This window comes from Lepisosteus oculatus, chromosome 18 (genome assembly GCF_040954835.1).
Source record: "Lepisosteus oculatus isolate fLepOcu1 chromosome 18, fLepOcu1.hap2, whole genome shotgun sequence".
NCBI lineage: Eukaryota > Metazoa > Chordata > Actinopteri > Semionotiformes > Lepisosteidae > Lepisosteus > Lepisosteus oculatus.
This window is the reverse complement of record NC_090713.1, coordinates 16059376-16074767: the sequence shown is the minus strand read 5'-3', so window position 1 is coordinate 16074767 and position 15392 is coordinate 16059376. Positions and strand designations below refer to the sequence as shown.

The 15392-nt window shown below is 39.1% G+C and overlaps 1 protein-coding gene across 1 annotated transcript in view; it reads right to left on the bottom strand.

Annotated features, from left to right (window-relative positions):
- Window positions 1-15392, bottom strand: part of LOC102697920 (NACHT, LRR and PYD domains-containing protein 3-like) — a 158442-nt gene that overhangs the window by 86529 nt on the left and 56521 nt on the right. The window lies entirely within an intron of this gene.

Genomic DNA, 15392 nt, shown 5'->3' with positions numbered 1-15392 from the left:
GCACAGCTCTTCTACATCTTTCTTTCCAAGTCTTCACTACAACACCAAGCTCAGCAGCAATATACAACTTCATGTCATTATCCATCTCAGAGTATCCATTGATGAGGATGATGAAGACAACAGCTGCTTCAAAATTTGGGTTCCAGGAGAAAGAAGAAAAATGAAAAGAAATTGTCAGGAAGGGAGACAGTGGGAAACAGGGAGACACACGGAGCTACAGTGACTGGAAAAGGGAAACAGAAATAGGTAGACTTTGACTTTTAACCATAATAAAAATTGCTTCACATTTATTATTATATTTTATTATGATGTCATCTTCTTATAGTTATTTTAGTTAGTTACAGTGTTGTTGTTTTTCTTCAAATGGTTTATTAATCCCAAATGTAAATGACCAATACTGGAGTAAGGGAACCGGAGATTTTGATGTTTGTAGTAATTTTGAGAAAAACAACTTTCCCATTTAAAGAAAATAAACCATTTGAAGAAAAAAAACAGGGTTTTAACTATAACACCACAAAAATAAATTAATAATTATATGAAGCAATAACAAGTACACATCCAACCCCTATACATCCCCCCTTAAAAAGAATAAAGAAATTGATCATGAAACTAAACAAATCTCATCCATCGCAAAACTACACAAGACTGAACACGTTTTACACATGAAAGACTCTCTACACAGACTCCCACATGTAACACAGTCAAAACACACTGACACCCTCAAACAAGAATCTCTACAGTTTTAATAGAGGAATTCTAGTGAGATCCTGCTCTTGACCAACCCCTCAAACACTCTCCTTCTCTACAGACCCTCCACCTGAGACTGTGTTTATCCTACTCTTGTAGAAGTGTAGTTGGGTCTGGCCCAGAAGAAAGTGCACTGGATACAATTCTCTTCTTATTGACATAACTCACCCAGAACACAACAACACAGCAACTGCTGAAGGCCAGACTAAGGTTAGAGAACAGGTGGATCAAGAGACTCAGCATGGGAGTCAGGAGGGAGTAGGTGCTAGAGCAGTGAAAGTGTACCTGAATATCAGAGCAGAAGTGTAACCACAACCAGAGGTATAACATTAATTTCATGCAGTATATAACACATGGGATGATCTATGTTCTTAATGTAGCCAATGTTGTGGCTCCACCTGAAACAGCTGGACATCTGTGGGGAGCTGCCACATCAGCGCTTCCTCATAGTAGTCTATGACCTCCAATGAAAATGGCCAGAAGTAGCTTTTACAGGATCGGTCACAAGTCAAGCTGTCACAGACTTTCTGGAATCCCTCTTTACCCACTGGGGGCTGCCAGCTGTCATCACCACTGAAAATGGGAAAGTTGGTGTCTGGAGAGTTTGAATCTTTCTTGGCTGACCGAGGCATTCGATACATTCAGGCTGCTTTCTACAACCCAAAGGTGAGCAGGGGTGTGGAACAACTCAATCAGACTCTCAAGAGGAGACTCTCTGTTCCTTCTCAGATGTGCTCCTCCGCACTCTCCTTCACTACAGTGCCACACAGTACACCACAACTGGCAGCTCAGCAGCTTTCCTCATGTTTAACCGCGAACTACAAATGCCCCTGGACAGGCTCCAGGCATATCCATCTCCAACCCCTCTGGTGCACACCCACAGCACTGTAGCAAAATGCCAACATCACATGAAAAGGCAATATAACAGGTCACACAAGGTGACGCCACCTAGAATTGCTGTCCAGGATTGGGTCCGGATCTGAAGATCCAGTCTGGAGCACAAGCTCCAGTCTTTTTGGTCTTTTCCTTTAGGTTACAGAGCAGTTGGGTCCCGCCACCTTCTGCCTATTTGATGGGTCACGATGGCATACCAGCTGCCTCAGCAGAGTGACACCACTCACACACCCTGACGTTGAGGTTGAGGCAGTCCCTGTCGGACTCTCAGGTGAGGTCAACTTCTCTGTGGAGCTGTTCGTTCCTGTGGGAGAGCAGCCCATAGCCCCTTCTCCACGGCCAGCCAGGGTCCATTCCAGACCAGCCTGGTTTAAAGGCTTTATAACTGACTTTTCATTGCTTTTATTGTGATTGCCAGCTCTACCTCTGGCAGTCCTTTTCACTGTCTCGAAGAACTATGTTTGTTTCATTTTCTGAAGTGGGGGGGGGGATGTCATGTCGCAAACAACTTCCGTTTGGGGTTTACGATGCAGTAGTGTTTATGGTTCGGGGGGTTACTGCTTTACGACACTGAAGTTTTTGCCATTCTGTGTTAGTTACGAATTTATGCACAATAAAGAGCAGACGTCTGCGAAACCTGTCCGCCTCAGAACCTGCTTTCCCACGGTGTAACAGTGCAGACCATGTTACAATATGAAATTTCTCAAAAACAAAAACATAGAGAAACAAACAAAAACAAAAAACATTTACTATAAAGGGATGCACTGAGTCTTAATTAAAAAATAGTGTGCTTGTTGAGAGGAGAGGATGAATTCCCAAAATGTTATTTCAGTAATCTTTTTTCACATTCTTTTTTTTAAATAAATGTGTTTGTTAATACTGTATGGTAAAGTCAAAGTCAGAAAAAAACAAGTTTGTCCATGATTACTTGGTAAAATAGATTGAGTCCTGACTACAATAAATCAAACGGTCTGGTGAGAATAATCTGTATCCTGTGTCCACTGTTCTCAGCTGTAAATCATCAGGCACTTTACTCGCAGTCTCTGACGATCGAGAAACTTGCTGCCACTTCACTGCGATCTGCAGATCCCAAGTTTTTTTTAGAATGAATGTGGATGTCTCGCACAATGTTCAATCTATCCAGATTTTTTTTCCAATCCTAATCCAGTCCCTTCTTTACCACTTTTTCCCCGATAATCTCTCACTTTTTCCTCTGGCACTTAATTAAATTTAAACTCACTCCTCCGAGCTCACTAGCCGATCTGTATACTCTGGATCTCTCCACAGTGCTGTTATGATACTCGCTCTCCAGCTGTTTTCTCTCGGGACACGTACAGTAGCCTTGGACCCCCTCCAGTTCAATGAGCACAGTACATGTTTATTTAACCCTGTTGAACTACAATATAGCTTGTATTTCACCTGAACATATTCACATTAATATGTAATGTTCATATTTAATATTCATATTCACATACTGTACTAAAACGGCAACAAAAATGACATATTAAAAACTACATAAATTCACACACGGAACAGACAGACTCTGCTGGATCCGAAACAGACACAAACTACTTGACAACTTCTTTCTTTCTACTGTTTTATTTTAGGAGTAAGCGATAAAGCTCAGTTGAGAGAAGAACAAAAATTATTCTCTAGTTATCTTGGCCACTCTAATGGCTACCACTGGTGTTGTATTACTTTTTCTCCACTGTGTCACAGAGATAAATCTGTACAGGCTTTCCCAGGCAGGCTGTATCCCCACACAAGTTTCCAGGGAGAGACACAGGGGAAATCACATGACTTGGGAACCTGCTGTAAATTTTGTTAACATTGATACAGTTGGATTTAATTGTTGTCCGTGTATATCAGAGTATATTCTGATATTTTATGCAATACTCTAGGTGGTAAAAGCACTATATTCTGGGGTAATCTGAGCTCTGTTTCGTGCAGCACCCGAGGCAGACTCAGTACACAGACATTAAGTTGCCCCAGGGGGGAGACATCAGCACCAAGAACAGCAACAGTCCACAAATTTTAACTGTCACCCTGCTAAAACTACTATTATAACATAAAAGAGAAAAACACGTTTGTTTTTATCATCCTTTCATTTAGCAGTATTCACGAGACAAAGTTAAACAGTTCTCCTTTTAGCTGATTCAGTCTGTTTTAGAAATGTCTTTTGGCCACACATTTAAAAACCAACTTCATACCTAAAAATAACATAATCTAGATCTTAACCTGTGTAAATTAACTCTAGTGAATTTGGGCCCTGTTTATTCTCCCAGACCCACCTAGCTACCGTACATTTCATAATAGAAGCACCTTTGACTGAGATGTTCTCCTTTTTCTAGGTTTTCTTATATCTTGAAGTATTAGGTGTTTAGAATATATGATATTTTATAATGTATTTGGATATAATGTGGAATGTGTTTTTTCTGTTATTTTTCCCCTTGATATTTTCAAGGGATAGGTGGTGACGATTTGGTATAAAAAGGGGTAGTAAAGCTAAGTCTACTCAGTCTTGTTGGAAAGCACAACAGAAGCAATAGTTTCAGGTAGCTCAGCTAGTAAAGCATGACTTGCAATATCAGGGTAGTTGGTTTGTGTCCCACAACAGGCAACATGGGAGCATGGCTGACAACCTTGTCCCGTAAAAACCTGATGTTATGAAACAGCAACAGGAAAAGTTGCTGCCCCTTGTGCCAACGGTGGCATGTAAAAGAGGTCACTGGTCAATATTTATGGTCTATATGATCCTTCTGTGCGGGGCAGCATGATGGTGCAGGAGTTAGCAATGTTACCTTGAGTTCAGTTCCTTGGTACTATCTGAATGGAGTTTGCATGGTCTCCCCAAATTAGTGTGGGCTTTTCTCCAGGTGCTCTGGTTTCCTCCCACAGTCTAAAAACACACTAATACTGTAGGTTAATTAACGTCTGGGAGAAAACTGCCCTGGTCTGTGTGCCTACAGTATATCTATGTGATCTGTGATGGACTGGTGTCCAGACCAGAGTGTATCCTGCCTTGTGCCTGTTGCTTGCTGAGTTGGGCTCTGGACCCCATGTGACCCTGTACTGCAGTGGTTCCCAGTCCTGGTCTTGGTGACCCACACACCTGTTGGGTTTTGTTCCAGCCGAGCCCTCAGTTACACAATCCAACTTTTTCATTGATCTAATAAAAAGATTAATTTGAAATATTTGTTTCCATGTGTTAAACTTTGTTGGAGCGAACAAGTCTGAACAGTCCAAGAGGGGAAACCGGGGGGCAGTCCAGGGTCCATGTGCCGGGAGATCCATCCGGGACAGACAGGGTTAAAATCCGAAAGGGGATCCAGAACAGGAACAGGGAGTAAAAACCAGGGTAACAAGGCCAGGTGCTCTGAGCCACAGACTCGGATTGTCAGGATGCCGTTCTGAAGCCTATGCCATCGGGTCTCTCCTGGACCCGCTGGTAGGTGGGCTTCCAGGCTTCCATCTTCCAGTGCTGAGCCAGGAATAGTGAGAGCACCAAGCTTAAATAAGGAGACAGAACGGGGGGCAGGTGCATGTAATTAACTAAAATACGAAAGGGCCGGAGCGCCCTTAAGAGGATGGATGACTAATCATCAAATCAAGGTGGGATGGAATGAAAAGCAACAGGTATGTGGGTCAAACACTGCTGTACTGGACAGTGTGAATAGGGAATGGGTGGATTATTATTTTTATTGTTACCTGAAGTTACTCTCGAAGTGTTTGTAGAATCTAAAGGTAATAGTTAACACCTGGCTGCTTTCAACATTTACGGTTCTTGGCAACTGGGTTGTTTGCTGAGTATAAGATGACTTGAAACACCTTGGTTTACCTTGGTTAATTAAGTTTTGGGTAAAAGATTCAGTGTCAATCACCAGTCCAGGAAGACAGCACACAGTGGCAGGTAGAGGGAGGAGAGACGGAAAGAGTCTCCAGAGGGAGAATGAAAGAATGCAAGAGCTCCTTGTGTTGATCTGCCTTCAAGACCAGGTTCCAGTTCAGTATTTAAACCTTGGTAAGAGAGCTTGCCATTCTGTGGTTTTTAGGAAAATAATTTTCTGTATTGAGAAACCTTAAGTTACAAATAGAATCTCTTATTTAGTGGATGTATTTTTTGGATTATGGAAATATAATCCCATTCACTTTGTAGCATCCTTAAGATTATGTTAAGTTCAGAAGGCAGCCTTTCTCTGCTGCTGGCCTCTGTAGACATTGTTTAGGTTTTGCATAATTAGAATCACTGTTGTGGGATTTTCAGATTGGTCAGGATGTAGGTCATATTCTGTTACACTTCATGACTGACCCCTAAAATTCAAACATCACAACAGTGACTTGTATTAGGCTGGGCAAACGATTTTTAAATTAAAAAAAAATAATAAATAATGAGATATAATGATGCTTAACTTAGACATTGCACGACTTTAAAACATATAAAAACAGGTTTCGAGAGTTAAAAACCACTTTTTATGCGCGAAAGTGATTTTTCTTCCTCGTGATCAGCTCAGAATCTTTGTGTACGCTGTAAGGTTTTTACTTCTTAATTAAACGTTTAAAATACACGAATTTCATAAAGACAACACACGTTTCGAAGAGAAAAAATCCCATTCTTTTCTCTTCCTGGTGTGTGAAACTGATCAGCAGGTCTTTTTTTCCCAATCAGAGGCTCTGAAAATAGCGTACAGCCCACTGCGCTCCGTCAGAGAGGGGCGGGGCACCGAGAGAGGGAGGCGGCGCGGAGCTCAGCAGTACAGAACGAACGTTCTACTTCCTGGAGCGCTTATGGCAGCGATCGCGTCTGCATTTATAACTTAGTTTTTAAAATTAATCAAGCAATATGAACCATCTCTTTTTACTTTTAAGTCACTTAATTATCATTAAGCACAGCTTTCTCACCACTTAGACTACTTTTTGATACCATCCTTAGACAAAGCAGAAACTTCTTGTTCTGTCTAATGACATTACAAGTGGAAAGATTACAGATTTTAATCGTCTTTAATTTTGTTACGTTATACATTTTAGAAACGTTTCATCCATACAAACACCACAAAACTATTCTCGATTGTATTTCTGAATGGTATGTTACACTTAGTTCACTGTTTTAAATACATCTAATTAAGAAAGTTAGGTGTTAGCATAAACTATTAGCAATCAATATTAAATTTAGCACTGTAATAATTTGTTGCACTTTCCCCCGCATCTTGTAAAAATATATTTTCATTGTTCAAATATACATTAAATCTGACTATCATATAATAAGTTAAATACAAAACTAAAGAAAAAACAGGGTTAAATATAATTCAAAATATTTTGCTAACAATGTTAACTGTTTCTAAATAATAAATTGTATTAACTAAAGAGTAGGATGGCACAGTTGTTAGTATGCTTTTTGTTTTGTTTCTTTTTCATAAATACAACAGTAGTACCTGATGTCTCAGTGGCTTTCAAAATTAAATTTTGCATGCAAACCTGTGAACTAGAAAGATAACTAAGATATCCATCCATTTATAATGGTGGCAAAGTGGTTAGCATTGCTATCTTGGAGCACTGGGGTCCCAGGTCCCATCCTGTGTGTGTGGGGTTTGCATGTTCTCTCTGGGTTACATGGTTTTTCTCCATATGTGTGATATGACTCCCTCTCGCACTCCAAAACATACTGGTAAGTTAATTGGTTTATGGGAAAACTGGCCCTGGTGTGTGTGTGTTTGTGTCTGTCTGTCCTGTGATGGACTGGCGCTATGTCCAGGGTGTATTCTGCCTTGTGTCCGTTGCTTACTGGGATAGGCTCCAAATCCTCTGTACTGGATAAAGAGATTAGAAATGGATGGAAGTAAAGGCATTGTGTGGATTGAACTATACACAGTGTTAGAAACCCACTATAAAATGGCAGCATCTCACTGAGAATAAATATTTAATAGTGCTAGCTTAAGGAAACAGCCTTTCCACCTCTCTTGCACATCAGTATCCATACCTAGTTATTTAAACAAATTGCCTCTAATTATAAACATCTTAATATGCTGGCTCTGTGGATCCGCATCAGCAATGTTTGCCCATTCCTTCAATTCATGTGCATCCAACACACAGTTCAATGCTAGCAACTACACAAAATCTAAAATACAATCCTCATTTCAGTATCTATGTAAACATACAGTCTGTTAACTTCATCATCTTCATCAAAAGTATGCCTAACCCCATTAGGAAGTGTTCTTGTTATCAGTGTATTCCTCAGCTATCCCAAAATTATCTTCTTACCAACATCTCTAGTTTTATATCCTGCAATAACTCAGCCAACACTTAAATCTCGAAAAGCTGCTTGTGTTCATTTCTTTAAATCACAAATATAATGTGTAAATACTGTCCATGTAATACTCTGCATTGTGGAATAATAGTTTATTTTAAAGGGAACTAGATAAACACAGAACTAGAGAAATCAAGAAAGGCTTTTTTTTCTAGAATTAATAAATGCACATCCTGTTCACTGGGGAAATTAAATCCACACTGAGCAATCTTCAATATGTTCAGAATATGACAGCGAGAATCCTATCAGGGATGCATTACACCTGTTTTCAAGTCCTTGCATTGGTTACCTATCAGGTTTCGAGTCAACTTCAAAATCCTCATCCTCATTCAGTACCTACAGTATATGGCTTATTATCTGTCTACTCCCCACCTTTGTCCATCTAACTGGTCTTCTAGCTGTCCTCAAGAACATCTACATTCTGTGGGTGACAGGGTCTTCTCTAGCTGCACCCCAGAGCTCTCAATTTGTATTCCCAGTGATATCAGTCACGTACCCTGAGTGCATTTAAATCTAACCTCAGAACCTTTCTTTTCAGAAGACTTAGTGTCTGTATCTGCTTCATTTTCTAATTTTGGTAGCACCTCTAACTGCTTGTCTTTCTTATATGTATTTACTTTGTAATCTGTGGTCCTTTTATCTGTTTTTATATCTACTGTATTGCTTTGAGATGCCACTTTTAAAGGTGATATATAAAATAAAGTTTTTTATTATTGTTATAGAGAAACATGATCAGTTTTCCCTGGTCCATATAAAAAGATCTAAAGCATACTAGTTTGTCACTCTTCTCATTCCCTTTGCTAAATAACTTTTCATACTAATCTGATCAATCTAACTGCCTGTTTTCTGTGCTTTGTCTATCCTGCTAGATTTGCAATTATTCTGAACATTTTCTTCTTGAAATAACTCATTTCTAAATACCTTTTTTCACTGTTAACATCTTGCAGCAACGCTGCGACAAAATATACACTTAGCACAGTTCATCCTGCTACCAACATTGAATAACAAAATCTTAAGATTTCTATATTTAGTGGTTTCATTAGTGACAAAGGCTAAACTTTCTTGGAAAAATGTATTTTATGTGTTGCAGAAAAAACTGACTTGCTTTAACAAAGTATATTTACAAATCCTTTCACCTGGCAATCTACCTGAATGCCCAACTATCTGAGAAGCCCTCCATGAAACCATGGTTGCTATTAATTCATTTAGGGTTTATTGACAGAATTGCTGTTTTTTATGCATGCTAATTTTCTGATTCCTCACTCTGTTTCATGTTTATAGATAAGACTTTATTGATCGTGAAGGGAAATTGATGTACATGATGAACATGTTTGCATGTTCTTTTGTAACATACACCTTTTTGTGATTTTTTTTGTATATCTAAGCAAGTGTTCCTGCATCCCTCTTCTGCACTTTAGTCATGGCTTTTTTTCTGTTTGCTTATTTCAAAGCAACACCTGCTCCATTTCTAAAACTTTTTACTCATGTGCATTTTTGTATTTTTTACACCTCTAGCACTTTAACATCCTGAATTTTCATTTGCCTTAATTTGTAGAATGAACTTGAGTTTTAGCCTAAAGAAGTTTTCATTATCTTTTGTTTCTTGTCCTACAACTGTTATTATTGATCACCGAATTATTGTTCTTGACATGACTTCATTCAGCCTTTCCTGAACGTCTATGACAGGCAGAGAGAGTGCTGTTTCTGGTGCGATCTTTTGCAGCTGACATTTCACTGTTTTAAACGAACAAGAAATTAGATTGCTCATAAATCACTTATCCTATATAAACACAGCGTAATTGCCCTCCGAAAATCCTCTTTTTCTTGTTCGTTTTAGAGACCTTGATCGAAACTGATTTTAGATGTCAGAAAGGATTTCTTTTCTCTGTATTTCCTACATTGCTTTGTCGAGATTTTAACTTTATATCTAACTTTATATCTAGGCTCAGATTTCAACTATAAATCGTACAGTAATTAATAGCAGTAAATACTGATGTTTTGCGCCCTCTTACCACAAAAATATATATGTTTTGTAGCTGGGATGAACTTTATTTCGTACGCGTAGCTACTGCGATTCGGACACGGACGGTTAAACATGGCGGCAAATTAGACACCCAGAGAGGGGGGGGGGGGCGTCTTCTCGCCTCCATAACTAAAATGCCAAATAGGAGTGGCTTAAGCGACATACACAGTCGTGTAACTGACAGTTTGAGGTAGCCTATCGTGTAAATTTTGCTTTGTTGCTGATAGGTTAAGCTTTCGAAACTCTGCCCCAAAGTCATGTGACTGATTTTTCGCCCTGTTTCGTTGTTTAAACGCAATGATCACAAGCACCACCATGGTAACTGGGATGTGTAGTTTTTAATTCAGTTTGAATTATAACTGTACGTACTGTCTTCGTATTTGGCCAGGGCTTTAAAGAGGGCGCGCCAAAAATTTTCGGTGCCGTCATCTCCGCTTTAAAGGTACCCCCGTCGCGGAAGAATTCGATCTCGGGACGTTTGCCCAGCGTACTTGTATTAACCCAAATTACAGCAGTGAAGAACAGAACAAACATGAAAGTTAGGATGATCGATCACAAGTACTGGTGTTCAACCTAGTCTAATGCCTCTCTTGGTCTAGTGAAACGACACCAGTGAACTGTAGCATTTTGTTCCTTCACAATGTGGAACTGCACTGCTGCTCTCTCCACTCTGACCTCTGAACCTGTCTGCTTCTACTTCCTCTGCAACAGCCTATAATAGAGGGCACCCCATCTCTCACTTTTTTCACTGCATGTTTTGAGTCTGTGGTCACTCTCCCTTCTCTGGTCTCTAGGTTTCTCCCTTCCCTATTGACCATTACAATCATTGTAATAAAAAGGGCAATTAAACCCTCTTTAATTAGAATTGAATCCTTGTCTCTTGTCTCCTCTGTGTCAGCTTTCAGTTGCCGAAATCAGAGAGCAGAGTTGTTCATCACAATACAAACCCAGTAATCTGGAGACCACCAACAAACCAAAATAAAAATACTTTCTAGTTCATAACAAGAGGGCAATGGGTTAATTTCAAGTTAATTTCACACATATCCCCTTCTTTGCCAGCTAATTTACCACTGACCTCCTGCAACTGACTACAGGAAACTGGGAGCCCAACCAAGATCACTAACTGATCTACACTACTAGACAGAAGGTCTTGCAAGCAGCCTGGGCAACCAAAGGATTTACTGTAAATACAACAGTGCTAGCATGTACATTGAACAGGGCTTTTCTGCTAACTGACAAAATGAATGACATCAGTACAGACCCATCTGAAAACAGCTGAAAGATGAGCACATTAAATCTTACATTCTCTTCCCAGCCAGACACAGTCTTTAAGAGAATGGGATAAGAATGTATGAAGCAGTGCAGTGTCAACAGGCCTGGAGGAATTTGGGATTCAGGATGAGTAACCCAACAGCCTGGACTGGAAGGAGCAACTGACAGCTTGATACTGGATCACACAGAGCTCACAGAGGAGTCAGAGAAAAATAGAAAGAGATCGGCAGCATCATCAAGGAATTTCAAGATCTACTTCAATCTCTTCAGAGACAAGAGAATCAAGAAGATGAGTTGAGCGTATGACCATATGAGTAATCTAAAGAATACCTACACAAAAAACATCATTTGGAAGTATATGTTTTCTAGGCTTGTTTTTTCTCTCTAGTCTAAACAGTAGATGTACTAGTTAATGTAATAGTGTAATAGATGTAATAGTTAATGCAGAAAACAAACTGTTAAAAGACAAAGGGAACAATGTGTAGTTCCATGTTTATTGTTGTTATTCAGTTAAAATGGAAAGGGGACAGCATGATTTTTTCTTTCAAACTCTGAAGACAAGGACACATAAGTTTTAAATGAGTATCCTGATTTAAGCTCTTAAATGTTAGTTTATGCTATTTAAGATAAGATAATCTTGGATTGGTTTTACTTTTTGAATAAGGACTGCATGATTACGGGGGAGGAGGAAAGAAACATGCTTGTAAAGATGGTAAAAGGTGACATTGAGAGACATTTAAAAACTGAATAAAGTATAGTTTACAAAATTCATAAACTATAACATAATCATAAGCTATATACTGTAAAATACATATTTAGAAATCAAAATGTAAAAATATTATAGTCATTCTAAAGCCTGACAGCAGTGGACAGGGTGGTGCTTCTCAGATTATTTGTTCTGGCCTGAAAGCAGGTCAGTTGATTTCTATTCCTCACCAGCCTGTTTGAACAGCTGTATTGGTGGGAGTGATGATTTTCACAGCCCTTTACTGCACTTTATCTAACAGTGCATCCAAATCACCCTCTTATTACCACCTACTAGAAAAACTCAAGTCCTGACCAGAGTTGTGCAAACAGTAACCAGGTTCTCAGCATGTCTGACTAAGACAGTAATACAGATGCATCCATTCAAAGTGCGCGGCACAGACACGTACCGGAGGTAATTGGCTACGGCCTCGTGCATCGTGACGCGCGTTGACGCAAAATACCACGGTATGTGATTGGTTGACCAACAGGGGCACTCGTGGTGTGTTGGTCAGTCGTAGAAAGATTTAAATGTCTTTACTGTGCCCGTTTAAGTATTGAATATTTATATGGAATGTTACCACTGAAGGGAAATCTTAGTAGTTGAGCATAAAAAGAATAGGAGCATACTGTAACGCGTGTGAAGACCATAAACGATATTAACTTTGGAACATAAACATACAGTATATGGCTGGTCTCGGTACTTTAAAGAAAAAATACACACCAGTATTCCATTTCTCCGTAAACATTTTAAGCATCGAAGTCTTTAACTAACGTGATACCGGAGTCAACAAGCATACTTTTAGAATTTGATTAAAAGGGAATATAATATGGAATAGCGATTCTAAAGAAATTAATAATGATATAATTATATTCATGTACTGCAACACAAGCCGGAATCCAGCTGGAGCCATGACTTTTTTTTTTTAACAAACACCTCTTTGAAAAAATAAAACCTTTCCCTGGGTCAGAGATTAAATAAAACTTCACTCGCACCAAACAAATTTATATTTCTAAATATCACAACATGATCGAATTTAAGTCATTTTAATAACAATGAATAGTCACCTATGCGTTACAATATAAACATTTATATTGATTTAAATCGCATTTAAATCGCCTTTATTTAAAACCCATAAATAAAGCTGATACTGTTTAGACTTTTAATTATTTTAAACTGTATTACAGCAGCACAATGCGCAATGCAACGTAAATCGCTATCTTTGTCTTCTGCGTAATAATGTTCACCTCTCTGTCCAGCAAATTAACAATAGTAATAATAATGAACTTTATTGTATATGGCGCCTTTAAAAGTCGCTCCTCAAAGCGCTTTACAGGATAAAAACAATAACAACAATACTGTTAGGCTGGGCAAACGATTTTTTTTAAAGAAATACAAAATTAGATATAATGATGTGTTCGGGCTTAGACATTAACGAAGAGCATAACGAAAGTCATAAAGGTCATAAACAATATTAATTTTGGAACATCAACATATTATGTAAACTGTATGTTGCTGTTATTGGTATTTTAAAGAAAAAATACTGTAAAATCCTGGGTTCGGTACAATGTTTCAGGCATTCAGGCATTCATGTGAAGGACAACAGAGCTTTCACTGGCCAATTATCAAACTTTATTGATAAAACAAAAACAAAAGCTATCCGACCAAGCCAGAAGAAGACAAAAAGAATAACGGACACAGCGCGAGCCTGCATTCTCTCCTCAGCCGTCCACACCACACTTTTCCCTGGGTCAGAGATTAAATAAAACTTCACTCGCAGCAAACAAATTACCACACACTGAACACTGAACATGTTAACCCAAATATGTCTTACAATACTTTTATGGTACATTACTTTGCTTAAATGTATTTAAAAATAAAAACGATTACAAAAGCCATCAGAGAGAGAGAGACACATACACAGTTCTTCATTGTCAAAAAGTAATTGTTTTTTACTTTGTCAGCACCCAGACAAATGCAAATGCGTTGTTAATGGAATGCTTTTATTCATTCTTAATCAAACTCACAAGTTGTCATCTGCTGTTGAAGCTCTGTGAGACTAGACTCATACATGGCTAGACTTGACTATTTAACCATGAGATTATGTTTACGTTTATTAATCTTCCTCGTTATGCACTGAGAATGATAAGCACCCCGAACACGGGGGCGTTGTAGCGGTCGGCTCTGGCTTTCCCATCCATACCGATGCACTGCAAGTACAACCCCACTCTCTGCGGGAGTGCTGGCTGTGACGAATTAAACCGGTTTCACAGGTATTTTCAAAGTAGAAGGGGGCGAGATTTCCAGCGAAAGACACCTCCCCCCCTCCAAAACCCAGTAAGTATAGTACTTACTAGTTAAGAAAGCTAGGCTCCTCAATGAAATCGCTTTAACATGCTAATGCGTTGGTGTAACAGTCCGGGCATGGCAAGCTTCTAATGTTTCCCGACTAGGGCGAAAGGAACCCTTCTTTCATTGGAAGACAATGAACATATTCTACCCGTACATGAGAATATAATGCTGGAAATCTCGCCCCCTTCTACTTTGAAAATACCTGTGAAACCGGTTTAATTCCATATTAAATTCCATATTAATTCCATATTTAATTCCTTCACTTCTGCATAGGCTTTCTGGAGGAACAGTGGATGGGATGCGGCTCTTTCTGGGTATACTGCAAATTCACAGGTGCCTGACTTGAGGATATTCACATTATCATATTCACATATCACCCCCCCCCCCCCCCCCCCCCTTGCTTGCCCTCCCCCCTGTGTATTGTCTGTTTAGGGCAAGCGAGAGAGAGTGTGCTGTCGTTTGACAAAACAAGGCTCGCCAGATAATATGAATCGAAACCTGTTTTTCTAGCTTTTAAAGCCGTGCGATGTGTAAGCAGGAAAACATCATTATATCTTACATATGAAAAATACATAATATAGCTCCTAAACAAACGCAAACGTGTTTTTAATAAAATGCTTTTATTCACTCATAATCTGACAACTTCAGGAAGACTAAGGAAGGACTAAGGAAATTGTCATCTGTTGTTGAAGCTCTGTGAGCTCGGTGACTTTGAGACCACTTGTTATCTCAAGTTGTTTGAATCGCCACAATTCAAATAGAGTAAAAGGAGCTGACTGACAAGATTTAAGATGTGTCTGTCAATGTTGGATTAAAAAAAAACACGTTGCCCGACGTTAGTTGCATTGCTTGAAAAATAATTTTATTTCGAGAGACTGGATAAGTAAGTGTTTTTTTAACTTCCTGAAAAACAAGTAATAATTTAACAATATCTGCAAATGTTTTATGATATGTCGCTGTTGTGAATGTCTGTGGAGTGTATCTTATTTGCCTGTCCTGGCTGTGCTCTCTCGCTCGCCCTCCCCCCTCTCTCTCTCTCAATTCAATTCAATTCAAGG